The 16,101-nt window shown below is 37.8% G+C and overlaps 1 long non-coding RNA gene across 1 annotated transcript; it reads right to left on the bottom strand.

Annotated features, from left to right (window-relative positions):
* Window positions 1-797: 797 nt before the first annotated feature.
* Window positions 798-2,119, bottom strand: LOC138743000 (uncharacterized). Its single transcript, XR_011344584.1, has 2 exons — window positions 1,840-2,119; window positions 798-990 (listed from the first exon to the last, which is right to left on the bottom strand). It is a non-coding gene; the product is annotated as an uncharacterized lncRNA (long non-coding RNA).
* Window positions 2,120-16,101: the final 13,982 nt, after the last annotated feature.

Here is a 16,101-nt window from a genome sequence, read left to right as displayed (position 1 = left end):
AAGGGGTGTAGTCCAGACCAACAGCCAAAAGTGTTAATTGGATACGATAAGAGGAAAGGTAAGAATTGATTTTGGCTCTTGAAAGGAGACAGGGAAAAGGGAAGAGAGAGAGAGAGAGTGATGGGGAAAAAGAAGTTGGGGGGAGTTCTTAATGGAAATTGGAGAGGTCAATTTAAATGCCATCTGGTTCTAGAGTGCCCAGATGGAAGATAAGGTGTTGTCCCTCCAATTTGTGGGTGGTCTCAGTTTGACAGTGCATGAGATCATGGACGGACATTTCAGCAAGGGAATGGGACAGAGAATTGAAATGGGCGACGAATGGGAGAACCACCCTATTGTGGTGGACAGAATTGAAGTGCTCAAAATAAGAATCTTCCATTCTGCACTCAGTCTCCCATGTAGAGGAAATCACAACGGGAGCACTGGATGCAGTAGATGATCCCTGCAGATTCACAAGTAAAATTTTGCATCACTTGAAAGGGCTGTTTGGGGCCCTGAATAGTGGTGAGGGAGGAGGTGTGGACATTCATAACAGATTTCAGTTTAAATAACAGGACAGATTGGTGTGAAAAACTTTGACATCTAAATACATCTAATGATAACTGCAAAGAAGTGTGTTTTTATGGAATTCATGCAATAAGAGCACAGAGTTATGTAGTTATGTAGTCCAATACCTCTGAGAATATTTATTCTGGGCTTTGAAGAACGTCTGCACAGCTGATGGACCACACAGCCTTTGAAAACTCTCCTCTCACTGACTTTGACAGGAAAAGATGAAAGCAAGAAACCTTCCTAAATTATTCTTAACCATTTTATTTTTGTATATAGTGACAATGGAAAAGGAGCAGGAAATCCTTGGGAAAAAAAAAACATTGTGCTGCAAAAACCTTGAACCCTTGGAATTTGATCTTTAACACTGACAAGTATGCTGGTTTCCTTCAAAGAGTTGGAGTACCATAGGCAACGCAAACAATTGGGCAGCTGTTTGTCCTGTGAAGAAAAAAAGTTTTCTGAGAAGTTTAAAATTTAAGTGGGAGTGTTCCTGAATGTCAGACCAGTAAAGAATGTTAATATACATCCTATTTGCTATATCAACAACTGACTTCTTTAAAAATATAAATAGCTGCAGTTGGATTGTATTTATTATATGATCAACCTCATGCTTCCAAAAGCCCACAGGCTTTTTGGAGACTTGCCATTTATTTTTGTCTTCTTTTCCCAGTGTGATATTTTAAAAAAAAAGATTTCAGCAGATTTCCTGTGATGATAAGTCTTGGTGATTTAGTAAATTAAATTTTTTCCAAGAACTTGTGATTTGGGAGTTTTGTAGAAGGACATTTTGCTGCAGTAGGTTTTGAGTAAATAATTTTGAAAGAAGTAATAATGTGCTAAATTTATGCTGCACTTGGGGACCTGGCCTATTTGAACAAGCTTATTGCTGTGGGCTTAACACTTATTGGCTCTCATTCATTCACTGTTGATGCCCAACTGAGGTCCATTTGAAGGTCCCTTTTATTGTCATGTAGTAATATTAAAAAACATAAAATGCATGAAATACTTCAACTTTTGTCTGCTGTAAGGCAAACAAAGAGTCACCATGAGCATTGCCCAGTGCTTCTAACAATAAGAGAAAGAAAAGCAAAAGAGACTCCCTTCAGAGACACTGGAGTCGGTGGGTTCACCTCCAACATGCCTGCAGCCATGTGCCAACCACACATACTCCTGTTCAATCCTGAGCTTCAGTTCCAAATCTCTGATATGATCAGGAAGCCTTCAGCGCCCGAGGCCCTCTGCGAGCCCTTCATGCCTTCTGCACCCTCTTGAATGCTGGTTCGATACCTGGTTCCCATGAGCTAGTCTCCAGCAGCCCGCTCGCAGCCTGTGTGAGTCCTCTCACTGATCCACTGCCATGGTCACCTTTCCTGTAGGGATGTCTCCCATTGCTTCTCCTTCTCAATGGTAGGGTTGTTCTTCTCGCTTCTGTTACCATGTGCTGGTCTGTTCCTCCCCCGGAGTCTGCATTCGGGGGAGTACCACTTGTCACAGCAACAATAATATATACATCCATGAAACTCAATGAAAGGTAAGGTCACGACTCCAGCTTTTAAAAGGGAGGGGATAATACTTTTACACTACTTCTGGAAGTCATTATGCCTCATTTATTATGACATCATCAATGGCTGCAAGAGATATGGTGCTCTAAAGGGAGCATTTCCTGGGTTTTCTTAAAGAGGCTTCTAAATCATAAAACCATAGAACATTACAGCACAGAATTCAACCCTTTGGCCCTTCTAGTCTGTCGCAAACTATTTTTCTGCCTTCTAATCACTCTTTCAAACGTTGATATCTTTCTCATAGTTAGGTGACTAAAACTGCATACAATAATCCAAATTTGGCATTACCAATATCTTATACAACTTTACTATAACATCCCAACCCCAATACTAAATATTTTGATTTATGAATGTCCATATACTAAAAGCTCACTTCATAACCCTATTGACCTGTGAATTATGTATCTGTATTCCCAGATCCCTCTGTTCTACTGCACTCCTCAGTGCCCTAAATAGAAAGCCTGAATAGATGCTTTGCACAAGGGTCACAGGAGATTGGTCCATGCTAGTATAAAATGCCAAAATGCCAAATGTGAGATCCTGCAACATAATTAAATGCCTGACCTGTTCAGGCATCCTCACCAATGCTCCAACATCCTCTTGCTTTCAGCTGTGTACATTGTTGTGATTTTTTTTTAGAGTAAACTGCTTTTGAATAAAGGTTTTCTGTGTTTAAATAAAAAAACAAATAAATGGTAGGGTGTGGTACTGTTTCGAGTTACAATGTGAGTCCCAGAACCAAACCCCATCATAAGTTAGGATCTACCTATACATACATTCATACAATATGCGCACATACCTATGCACACACACATTTTCCTTCTGGGAATGAGATGGAGTTGATGGGAATTCAAGGAGAATAATATGACTTTGGGCAGGATTAGTACTTGGACTCAATTGGCTGAAGTTCATGGTTCATGTGATAGTACAGATTCTATCACCAATGTGTATATGTACAGATGGTAGTGTAGGATGACTGTGATTGTCTGAGAGTGTAGCCACACCTACTGGCAGGTCTTAAAGGATTGCTCCTAGCCAGACCAGGTCATTCTGGACTGGTCGACCTTCTTGTGATATGCTCCAGTCTCTTTTAGTTAATAAAAGCCTTGGTTTGGATCAAAAAGTCTTTGGTTCTTTCGACGCGCACTACAGTTCATTTCTATGTCTACCCATAATTCTTGGATTTAAACCAGTCATAAAATTTCTAATCTAAAAGTAGTAATCCCTGCATCTCACACACACGCACACACACACACACACACACACACACACACACACACACACACACACACACACACACACACACACACACACACACACACACACACACACACACACACCTCCCAGTGGTCAACCATTTTAATTCCAAACACCATTCCTGCACCAACCTCATACACTACCAAACTGAGGCTACCCACGAAACAGATGAACAACACCCATTATTCCGTCTCCTCCAACCAGATGGCATTAATACTGACCTTGTTTCTATAAAGCCTTTCCTCTCAGTCACTTTCTTTCCCCCTACCTCTGTTTCCATGGGGTTATTTCATGGGGAAAACAACGGAAAACGGTGGCTTTACACTTCTATCAGTTGAGTGAGTGATCAGGAGATCTGAGGAACTGTTTTTTTTTAAATCATGATTCTCAATATACACCCACATTTGTGCAGCAGAGGGGTCCATTTGTTCTGTTACACAAAGAATGGTGGCAGGGATATCCCAACAATGAGAGTAGGGATTTGAACAGTCTGTGCCAATTATTAATGAAACTAACAATTTGCACTCTGCAAGAATGGCAGGAAGTGGAGGAATAGGTTGTGGTTGCATAATTGTTGATATGCCTTCCTGTACGGTTCTGTTATTTAGTAAATGTTAATTTTATGCAACATTTTGCTGCCTTGTGTAATCTTTGCTGAGAAAGAAGTTGACTTATAACATGTTTGATGATGAATGGAAAGATATTAATTGATGGGATGTTGAAGAGGTGGCTGTTTGTAGGACTATGTTAATAGCAATGGGTAAGGATAATTGTAGGACCTCTATATCTGCCTGTAGCACAACCTGTGTGAACCATGCATTAATAAAGACAACTGCCTATTCCAGGGAATAATGTGAGTTGTTGATTCAGCAGTACCCTCATCATCCAACATCTCGCTTTACTCATCATCCTCACTGAGCACATATCCAAAACATCCTCATGCAGGTCCATATCTACTGACCTGCAATGTTTAGCAGACCAAGGAATGCAATAATTATTTGGATTCAGTCTGGCTTGCTCTGGCTTCCAGATATAACCGTATAACCATATAACTGTTTACAGCACGGAAACAGGCCATGTCGGCCCTTCAAGTCCATACCGGTTCACTTGAACAACTCCACTAGCTCCTCCGCAAACTCCTGAGGAAGTAGAAGCTTTCTTCATGATGTCAATGGTGTGTTGGTTCTAGGAAAGATCCTCCGAGATAGTGACTCCCAAGAACCTACATTTGCTCATCCTCTCCACCTCTATCAAAAAGGCATTTAGTGATCTGGTTATTGATGGAGATGTTGATGCATCATTTAAGCTGAAAGTGATCAAGTATGCAGACAGCAATAACAATTGTGCAGCCTCCAGAGAATTCGGCGTTGCTGAGAGTGAATGTGAAAATGAAGTGCAGTATCACCCTGCCTAATCCCTTGTTCGATTTCATATCTAGTAGCAATATGGCATTCGTTGCGTTTCATTGATTTCAATGACCTTTGAATTCAAAGTCTAGAAAGCTGTGGATCAAGTGTGATATTAATAGTTAGCATGGTGGGTTGAAGGATTCTATGACTTCAGGAATCTTGGACAGCCACCTGGTTTCCCTCTGCACACCTGTAAAAAATATATTTTTAGTGGTTCCACACTAGGGTTTAAAGTTATCCATTCATCTTGCATTGCCATATGTGTATTCTTGTGGAGACTAGCCAGGTGTGCAAACCCAGAATGTCCATTCATTCTGTCAAGCATCAGCACAAAAAATGTTACATAATTACTATCCAATATAGTGGGTAAAATTGCAAATCATCAATTACCTGTTTTATACATTCACCAGCCAGGGAAATCCTGTTGATTTCTCCGGCAGAGCTTTGGAAAAATCTCATCTTAAAAAAAAATTAAGAGTGGTGATTTTGATTTTTCAGTACAGCAGGGAATGGGTACTTTTCTACAAAGTAATGGGTATTTGCTATTACTTAACTTGTGATTTGTGGCTCTGAAGTATTATTGTGTTGACATATCAATGAAGTTGAGCCTTTGCTTAATATACTGGATATACCTCCCATATCTACATATCTTACATATCTACTAGCTACCTCACATTTTCCCTTCTTTGCACTATTTTTTAAATACGATATTTACAAAAATATAACTTGTAGCAATCTTTGAACATGAATTACACAATAATGGTGCTGCAAAACAGCAAATTTTGTGACACATGATTCTGATTATGATATTTTCATCAACGGTCCTCCTGACTTTGCTGTTTCTCTCTCACTCAAACATTGCCAGTGCCTTCCAACATAAGAATATTGAAAATGTTAACAAAATTTGACTATTCAGTGTATTGACTGCTCCATCGCTCAATATGGTGATGGCTGACCTCTGTTTCACTTCACCATAATTTCCCTGAACGTATCAAATGTATCTGGATTCTCTGACTGTTCAATAATCCATCAATATCCATTTTGAATAAACTCTGACTGATCTTCTTAGGAATAGACTTTTCAGGATTCATTAAACCCTAGGTTAAGAAATTACTAACCTGACATGTCCTGACCTCTGGCTTTGAGACTGTGACTTCTGGTTTTAGACACCCATGGCAGAGGAAACATTTTGCCTGCAAGTATTCCTTCAAACACTGTTAGTCTTTCTTACTATTTCAATGAAATTGTCCTTCATTCTTCTGAACTCTCGAAAATCGAGGCCAGATTGCTTAAGCTCTTCTAAAACCTTTACCACTCCAATCAAGTTGGAGAACCTTTATTGGACTTCCTCTCTCACAAGAATAACTTTTGTAAGGTTGGAATATCTGAAACATGAACAATCTTCAAAGTGCAATCTCTCTAAGGTCTTTGGAACTGATCTGCAGTGTCTTCACTCTTACATTTTGAAATGCTCAACATACCAATTTCTTTCCTAATGCTTTGCTGTAAAAAAAAACATTGCTTTACTTCTTTACACCAAAGTAGATGACCTCACATTTTTCACATTATATCCCAACTGTCTCATTCTCTGTCATTCACAATGTTTATATTTGTTATAAACAAAGGCATTATGTTTTTTACATTCACCATTACTTGTCTTCTGTCATAGTCCTGAAATAACTAAAAATATAAAAAACGTTTCAGAACAGATGAAAGGTTATCAGTTTGAAAAAAAAAAATTTGTTTCTACCTCCAGTGAGAGTGCAAACTATTTACAGCATTTTGCTTTTACTTCTGGTTTGTAGAATTATGCTTGTGTTTTTACAGCACTAATATTAAATGTACAAACTTCCTAGATAACTGATCAGCGATGCCAATAAAACCATGACCTCAAGAGAAACATGAAAGTTGGAAATTGTTCAGAACTTACATGGTTATAGGAGGTAAATTGGTCTTTCAGTACTTTCCACTGAGCAAAGACAACAAAAAGATAACTGATAGCAGGTTGCAGCGGGTTATCACCTTGGAGATGTGAAAAGTTATGTTGCTGTTGAGTGTGACTTGTTCAGGTTACAATGCGGGGAAATCCTTATTGGTAATGAACCAATAAGGCAATTGGTGTCTGCCACGTACTAGTGTAGAAGTTTACGTGGTGTGGAAAATTGAAAAGCTTCACGTCAGTGAGTTCAACACTCCTTCGCCGTTGATATGTTATAGCTGATGTAATTTGAATATCAGTTGCATATATCAAACATGAGTGATTGAATAAGGTTGACATGGGGATTATATTTTCTTTCAAAGCAACTAAAATTCACCAAGACTTTTGTGCAGACTAGCCATTTAAAACAAAATCATTATAAATTCTGGAAGCAGTATCATCTCTGAATTGATAAATACAGGAGGGACATATGGCATTCATTTACAAATACTGACATCTATCTTCCCTATGCTTACTTGACTTGTCTTCTGACTGTCAAGCTGACACCTATTAATCACTTTTTCCAAATTTCAAATGAATCCAGCCTATGCTGTGAGATAGTCCCAGAGTTGTGCTACTATTTGTTGAAGAAACACTTCCTGATAACGAAACAGAGAAACACAAAAGGTGCAGATACTGGAACCTTCAGCAAAGAATTGCTGGAGGAACTCAGCAGGTCAGACAGCATCTGTGGGTATAAATGGTCAATGGACATTTTGGGACTGAACCCTGTACTGAGACTAAAATAAAACAAGTGAAATGACATGTATAAAGGGGAAAACACTTAGGAGTGACCAAGAGATGTAAAGTATAGGACAGAAGATGTGAGAGGTGGAGGGACAGGTGGAAGGAGAAATCATTTGGAAGGGGGAAGGGGGAGAGGGGGAGAGAGAGAAAGAGAGAAATGTAAGTTACAGGGATAGGTAAAGAAGAGATGGGAACAGTCCAATCAAATGGGTAGGAGTTTCCTAACTTTTGAAAAATAAATATTCATGCGATTAGGTTTAAGGATGTCCCGGAGGATTATAATGTTTTATTCCCTAGATTCACACTTAGAACAGATAACGCTGAGGACAGAACTGTTGAGATGGTTAGGGGATGTGAAATGGTTATCCAGAGGAATCTCAGGTTTAGATTCACAAACAGAGCATAGGTATTTGGCGAAGCTGTCACCAATCTGCATTTGGTCTCACCAATGTAGAGGAGCCCATACCTTTTTCTCTCTCTACCTGTCACTCTACCTCCCACTTTCTATGGCCTATCTCATCTCTGGGCCCCTCCTCTGGGTTCTTTCAGTCATTTATAAACAATTATCTTTGTTGTAAACTCTGGATTAATTCTTTATGCATTTAAACCCTTATTAGTACTAACAAAGGAACAGCCATGGAAAATTAACAAGACAATGGCAAATTCAAAATAATAGTTTTTATTAAACCAGTAAGAACAAAACATTTCTTATTCTCTCTAAATTTAACCCCATTATGTGCAAATGTAAATGTGTGTGTATTAAAGGCCAAAACCATTACAGTTTAAACTTGATTCTGAAAAAGTCACTTTTGAAAGTCCAGTTTCAAATATCTTGTTGACCAGGATCCTTTTAAAATGCAATTCAGAAGTAATTATGAAGCACTTTTATTTTCAAATTTCTTTCAACTTACGATTTTCTTTATGAGCTGTCTTTAAAATAAATATTCTTCAAACAGGAGTGGCCATCTTCTGGGCATAAATGAGAAGTGGTCTTACTTTTTCAAAAGCCATTTATGTGAAAAGGATAAGACAAATCCTGTCTTTCCAGGAGGTCGTTTTCTTCTTCTTCTTCTTCAGTTTTCTTCTTAAGAGTCAGGGTTTTTCTTGAATTAATTGTAACTGTGAATATTTATTATCTATCGACTGTATCTTTTATATGTATTATCCCTTTCTGCACTGGGGTCGTGAATTGTACACAATTGTCATTTTTCACAAAAGTACTTCTGGTGGCTGCAGTGTTTTCAGTGCATTTGTACATTGTGCACATGCATGTCTATAATCTCATTATTATTAATTATTATTATTTATTATTATCATATCAACATTGTTACTAACTTATACCCTGCCCCCAGATTCACTATTTTTGACACCTCACTCATATCTTAGGATCATTCTGTCACCTTCACAAGAGACTGACATTTATTATAAGCCCACAGACTTCCACAGTGACCTGACTTACTTCTCTCTTACCAAGAGCATCATGAGAAGTCAAGTCTATTTCAGAGTAAGAAGGAAACCAGCCTTTCATCAATCATAGATCACGTACGGGGAAGGAACAAGGTATGATGGTAGGATTTACCAAGCTGAGATGGGAACTCACAGAAACTGAGAGACAACAGAGGTGCACATATTTTCATTTATTGTTCCAATTGCTTTTGTTTGATTGCAAAGATTTTGTTCTGTTTAAATTAAATGACTGCAAATATTGCTCAAGCATTCTATCCTGTACTTAAGCAAGTAGCTGATTGTATTTGTACAGACATTAAACATAGAGCATTACAGCACAGTACAGGCCCTTTGGCCCATGATGTTGTGCTGACCTATATATATCTAGCAAAATAAATTAAACCCTCCTTACCTCATAACCCTCTATTTTGCTTTCATCCACGTGCCTCTCTTAAATGGCCCTATTGTTCCAGCCTCCACCACCAATGGCAATACATTCCAGGCACCCAAAACTCTCTGTGTAAAAAAAAATTACCCCCCATGTTTTGTGGTGATACACCACTAGCCTACTGAAGGAGGGAACCTGTGTACCCTGCTGTAATGGAAGATTTAAATCGTGTTTTTTAATTTTTGCAGCCTTTGCTTCTACAAGGCTGAAAACCTGCTTGTTTTTTAGAATCAGCAGACATAAGCTAAATTCCACCGAGGGGCCAAAGATGCAGTTATCTGAAGAAAGGACATCTGTGTACCAAGAACATTTAATCTTCCTACTTGTTTTGGTCACAGACTGTCAGAGGCCTAGTCTTGATGCAAAATAAACCATTGTATTCAAAGTGATAAGCTGAAAATTATGTTATTCGATAGAAACCTAGCATGCTAGCTTGCTCGTTTATCTTTCATGCTGTGCTGGGAATAGGTGCTTGGGTAATATAAGCCATGGTCCCACTGCTGAAGTTTGAGACTGTCCGAGAGGTGGCAACATCTCTCAGCAAGAAGAAGAACTTCTAGAGTCCAGCCAACATCCCGGTCGGGGGAGGTGGAGAAGCTGCTACCGGCGCCCTGACAACCTACTACAAGTGTGCAGTCATTGCCTCGCTTCGGCAGTTGGGACCAGTCCAAGCATTGATAAGTATAGTTGGGAAGGGCTTGCATATTGTAGTGTGAAATCAGCTTTTGAATTTGTAATAAGCATTTGTATAATCTGAACTGCTCTCGGTGTGTGTGTCTATTTTCTTTCGGTAGCTCAAACACTGTGACAAATCTAAAACAAATAAAGTGAGAGGTACAAGTTTACCCAAGACACCTTCAGAGGAGTACTGGAGGACAAGGCAACACCTGGGCGGCTGTCAATCACCCTCCGGGATATAAGCTAGATCCAGGCTTTTGAAGCCAGTCTCAGAGCTTGCCACAGCATTCTCACAGCCAGCTCTGAGGAAGTTTATTTTGAATAAAGCCTGTAGAACAGACTTTATGTTTTGAGTGTTTGCTTCAGTTCGATAGCGCACCGCATGTTTCCCCTAAACTTTCCTCACTTTACTTTGTAAAGATGTCCTCTGATCTTTGTTACTCCTACCCTAGGGAAAAGGTGATGGATGTCTACATTATCTCTGCCTCTCATAATGTTATACAGCTCTATTAAATCCCTGTCATCTTTCTTCACTACAAAGAGAAAAACCCTAGCTCTGCTAACCTTAGCTGATAAGACATATTTTCTGATCCAAGTAGCATCCTGGTAAATCTCCTCTGCACCCTCTCCATAGAATCCACATCCTTCCTATAATGAGGTGACCAGAACTGAACACAATATTTTAAGTGTGGTCTCACCAGAGATTTATAGAACTTCAATAGTACCTCATGACTCTTGAACTCCAATCCCCCAACCAATGAAGTCTAACATGCCATAGGCCTTCATAACTATCCTAACAACCTGGAAGGCAACCTTGATAGATCTATGGATTTGGACCCCAAGATCCCTCTCTTCTTCCAGACTGTTAAGCATCCTACCATTAACCATGTACTCTGCCTTCAAATTTGTCCTTCCAAAATGTGTCACTTCACGTTTACCCAGATTGAACTCCATCTGCCACTTTTCTGCCCAACTCTGCATCTAGTCTATATCCCATTGTAACCTAAAAACAACTTTTCAACACTATCCACAACACCTCCAAATTTCATATCATCCAAAAGCTTACCAACCCATCCCTCTACATCTTTGTCCAAGTCATTTGTAAAAATCACTAAGAGCAGGGGGTCCCAGAACAGATCCCTGCTAAACTCCACTAATCACTGACCACCAGGCAGAATACTTTCTGTTCACTACTGCATTTGGGTTTCTACTATCAAACCAATTCTGGATCCATACAGACAAAGTTCAATGGATTCCATGCCTTATAACCTTCTTAATGAGTCTCCCATGAGGGAACTTGTCAGTGGCTGACTAAAATCCAGGTACACCACATCTACCACCCTATATTGTTACCTCCTCAACCAACATAATTAGGCTCATGACCTCAAGGAGACCACATTTTCCATTTTCAAATCCTCCAGCACCTCCACTGTTGTCCAAAGGATGTCATAAAGGTCATTGCCCCGCAATTCTTCTCTCCTTTCCCATAGAAACCTGGCATATACAGTATTTCATCTGGTCCTGGGAACCTAATCTCAACAGCACATCAGCTTGTTCTATTTTCACCTCACCTCAACCAAGGGCCTTTTCTCTGGTGAATACTGAAGCAAGGTATTCATTTCGGACTTCCACAAACTCCTCTGCTTCCAGGCGCATGTTGTCTCCTTTATCCTTAAGTGACCTTCAGTCTCATCATCCTTCTGTTCTTCATGTATGCATAGAACGCCTTAGGGGTTTCCTTAATTATTCATATGTATTCTCACGATCTGCGCAATTCTCTGAGCCATTTATCTCTGATTCACTTAAATTCAGACTTACATAAGTTTATGTTTGAATACTTAATGACGTATGTGATTTGATCTTCTTCTCAAACCTAATGTCAAAGTCAATTACAACTTGGCCAATGTTAAATGGGTATAACAATCTTTGGTTTTTTTAAACTATATCTCATTCATTGCTTACTTGTGCATTCACATCATGTGCTAAATATATTAGATAAATTCTTAATACTGTTCTCACTTTAACAATTTGAGAAGATGATATTTCTAACTGTTGTTTACATAATTAATATTCTTCACTTGACTCATTCATTTCTCAATAGATAGTCAAAAATTTAGTACAGCCTTTAAAGTGTCTGGATTTCAATTTGATAATAGAGTCCTAATGCTTTACTTTGCATAACAATTTGTGAGTTTGCTGTGGTTATGAAACCTGGAATTTAGTGGAGAATAATAATAGGAAGACATTTTGAGGTCAGCAATCCTCTTTGGATCAGTCATGATACTGGAAGGGTATCTAGTCAAATATATTATGAATAACTTTTCTTAGTGGCTACATGTCACTTTTAATAATGAAATTCTGTAATATTTCTATGAGGGTAGCAATAATTTCCTGGAGAAGCTCTCTGCACAGAACACCACAGAATGGTCCTCTTAATTGGTGGAGCTAGCCCATGTCTTGCATTTGTTTCTCATGAAATGCTCTTACCTTTGGGAGATGCAAGACACCAAACATCCTGTTGTCCTTTATGCTTGGGCTGTTCAAAAGTGAGAGTGCAGATAGAGGAAGCCTTGGCCTTGTGATAATTCCTACTGTTGAAGCACCATTCTGCTGCTTCTAAATGCCTGACCATCAGAGACATTTAGAAACAGTTAAAGTGTATGCAAACAATTTTTGATCATGACAAATTAATAAAATATAGAAATCAAAAGTTTATTTTAAACCATATTAAATATACATTAACTCATTCAAATATTTAGGGTTGTAAACAGAGCTTTTGCCATATTGGCCTTCATAAATCAAAATATTTAGTATAGGAGTTGGGTGTTATGGTAAAGTTGTATAAGACATTGGTGAGGCCAAATTTGGAGCATTGTGTGTAATTTTGGTCACCTAACGACAGGAAAGATATCAACAAGATTGAAATAGACCAGAGAAGATTTACTAAGATGTTGCCTAGAAATCAGGAACTGAGTTACAGGGAGAGATTAAACAGTTTGGACTTTATTTCCTGGAGCATAGAAGAATGAGGGGAGATTTGATAGAGGTATTTAAAATTATGAGGGAGATAGAGAGAGTAAATGAAGGTAGGCTTTTTTTTCCACTGAGGGTAGGTGAGATACGAATCAGAGGACATGGATTAAGGGTGAAAGGAGAAAAATTTAGGGAGAACATGAACGGGATCTTATTTTTTTTTTATTTTTTATTTTTTTTAAATTTTTTATTTTTCACACCATAAATCACAATAGCCATGATATACACTTTTTCTTTTCCACACATTTACAGTGACTTTTTCTCCCTCCCCCCTCCCTCCTCCCAAGCCACCCCCCCATCCCCCCCCCCTCTCATCCATTTTAGTTATACAATCTAGGTTGCATTAATTCAGTTAGACAATGTTGTCATTCAACAAAAATACACCAGAAATTCTACTGAGTCCATTCTTTTCTTCTCTTCTCCTTCCATCAACTTAGGTAATGTTTGTTCCCGGTAGGTTTTCGCTATTGTATTTAATGTAAGGCTCCCATACTTGTTCGAATATTTCAATATTATTTCTTAAACTATATGTTATTTTTTCTAATGGAATACATTTATTCATTTCTATATACCATTGTTGTATTTTCAAATTATCTTCCAATTTCCAGGTTGACATAATACATTTTTTTGCTACAGCTAGGGCTATCTTAACAAATCTTTTTTGTGCATCCTCCAAGTCAATTCCAAATTCTTTATTTTTTATGTTACTTAGGAGAAAGATCTCTGGATTCTTTGGTATATTGTTTTCTGTTATTTTATTTAATATCTGATTGAGATCATCCCAAAATTTTTCTACTCTCTCACATGTCCAGATTGCATGAATTGTTGTTCCCCTTTCTTTTTTACATCGAAAACATCTATCAGATACTGTTGGGTCCCATTTATTTAACTTTTGCGGTGTAATGTATAGTCTGTGTAACCAATTATATTGTATCATACGCAGCCTCGTATTTATTGTATTTCTCATCGTTCCAGAGCATAACTTCTCCCATGTTTCCTTTTTTATCTTTATATTTAAATCTTGTTCCCATTTTTGTTTAGTTTTACCATTTGTTTCCTCATTTTCCTTTTCTTGCAGTTTAATATACATATTTTTTATAAATCTTTTGATTAACATTGTATCTGTAATCACATATTCAAGGTTACTTCCCTCTGGTAAACTCAAGTTGCTTCCTAATTTATCTTTCAAGTAGGATCTCAGTTGGTAATATGCCAGCGCTGTATCTCCCGTTATATTGTACTTATCTCTCATTTGTTCAAAGGATAAGAATCTACTTCCTGAAAAACAATTTTCTATTCTTTTAATCCCTTTTTTTTCCCATTTTCTAAAGGCAAGGTTGTCTATTGTAAAAGGGAGTAGCTTATTTTGCGTCAATATTAGTTTTGGTATTTGGTAATTTATTTTATTTCTTTCTACATGAATCTTCTTCCATATATTGAGGAGATGGTGTAATACTGGAGAAGTTCTATGTTGTACCAATTTTTCGTCCCATTTATATAATATGTGTTCAGGTATCTTTTCCCCTATTTTATCTAATTCTAGTCTCGTCCAGTCTGGTTTTTCCCTTGTTTGATAAAAATCTGATAGGTACCTTAATTGTGCGGCTCTATAATAATTTTTGAAGTTTGGCAATTGTAAGCCTCCTTGTTTATACCATTCTGTTAATTTGTCTAGTGCTATCCTCGGTTTCCCCCCTCTCCGTAAAAATCTCCTTATTATTTTCTTTAACTCTTTGAAGAATTTTTCTGTCAGTTGTATTGGCAATGCCTGAAATAAGTATAGTATCCTTGGAAAAATGTTCATTTTAATACAGTTTATCCTTCCTATCAGTGTTAGTGGTAGCTCTTTCCAATGCTCTAAATCGTCCTGTAATTTTTTCATTAGTGGATTGTAATTGAGTTTATATAATTGGCCTAGATTTTTGTTTATTTGCACACCTAGGTATCTTATTGCCTGCATTTGCCATCTGAATGGGGATTCCTCCTTAAATTTTGAGAAATCCGCGTTATTCATAGGCATTGCTTCACTTTTATTTACGTTTATCTTGTATCCCGACACTTCTCCATATTCCTTCAATTTCTTATATAGTTCTTTTATTGATAGTTCTGGTTCTGTTAAGTACACTATCACATCATCCGCAAACAGACTGATTTTATATTCCCTGTCTTTTATTTTTATTCCTTTTATATTATTATCTCTTCTTATCGATTCTGCTAGTGGTTCTATAGCTAGCGCAAACAATAATGGTGATAGTGGGCATCCCTGCCGCGTTGACCTGCTTAAGTTAAATTGCTTTGATACATGTCCATTTACTGTCACTTTCGCTAACGGTCCCTTATATAATGCTTTAATCCAATTAATATACTTCTCCGGTAAACTGAATTTTTGCAATACTTTGAACAAGTAATTCCATTCTACTCTGTCGAAGGCCTTCTCTGCGTCTAAAGCAACTGCTACTGCCGGTGCTTTATTTCCTTCTACTGCATGAATTAAGTTAATAAATTTACAAATATTGTCTGTTGTGCGTCTTTTTTTGATAAATCCAGTTTGGTCTAAATTTACCATTTTCGGTACCTGTTCTGCTAATCTGTTCGCTAATAGTTTAGCTATTATCTTATAATCTGTGTTTAGCAAAGATATTGGTCTATATGACGCTGGTGAGAGTGGATCTTTCCCTTGTTTTAGTATCACTGTAATTATTGCTGTTTTACATGAATCTGGTAAGTTTTGTGTCTCATCAATCTGGTTGATTACATCCAGGAGGGGCGGTATTATTAGGTCTTTAAATGTTTTGTAGAATTCTATTGGGAGTCCATCCTCTCCTGGTGTCTTATTATTTGGTAAATTTTTTATTATCTCTTGTATTTCTACTGTTCCCAATGGTTCTGTTAATTTATTTTGTTCCTCTATTTGTAGTTTTGGTAGTTCAATTTTAGTCAAAAATTCATCTATTTTCCCTTCTTTCCCTTCGTTTTCGGTTCGGTATAATT

The sequence above is a fragment of the Narcine bancroftii genome, chromosome 9 (genome assembly GCF_036971445.1).
Source record: "Narcine bancroftii isolate sNarBan1 chromosome 9, sNarBan1.hap1, whole genome shotgun sequence".
NCBI classification, from domain to species: domain Eukaryota; kingdom Metazoa; phylum Chordata; class Chondrichthyes; order Torpediniformes; family Narcinidae; genus Narcine; species Narcine bancroftii.
The sequence above is the reverse complement of the archived record's forward strand: the minus strand, read 5'-3'. Positions and strand labels throughout refer to the sequence as shown.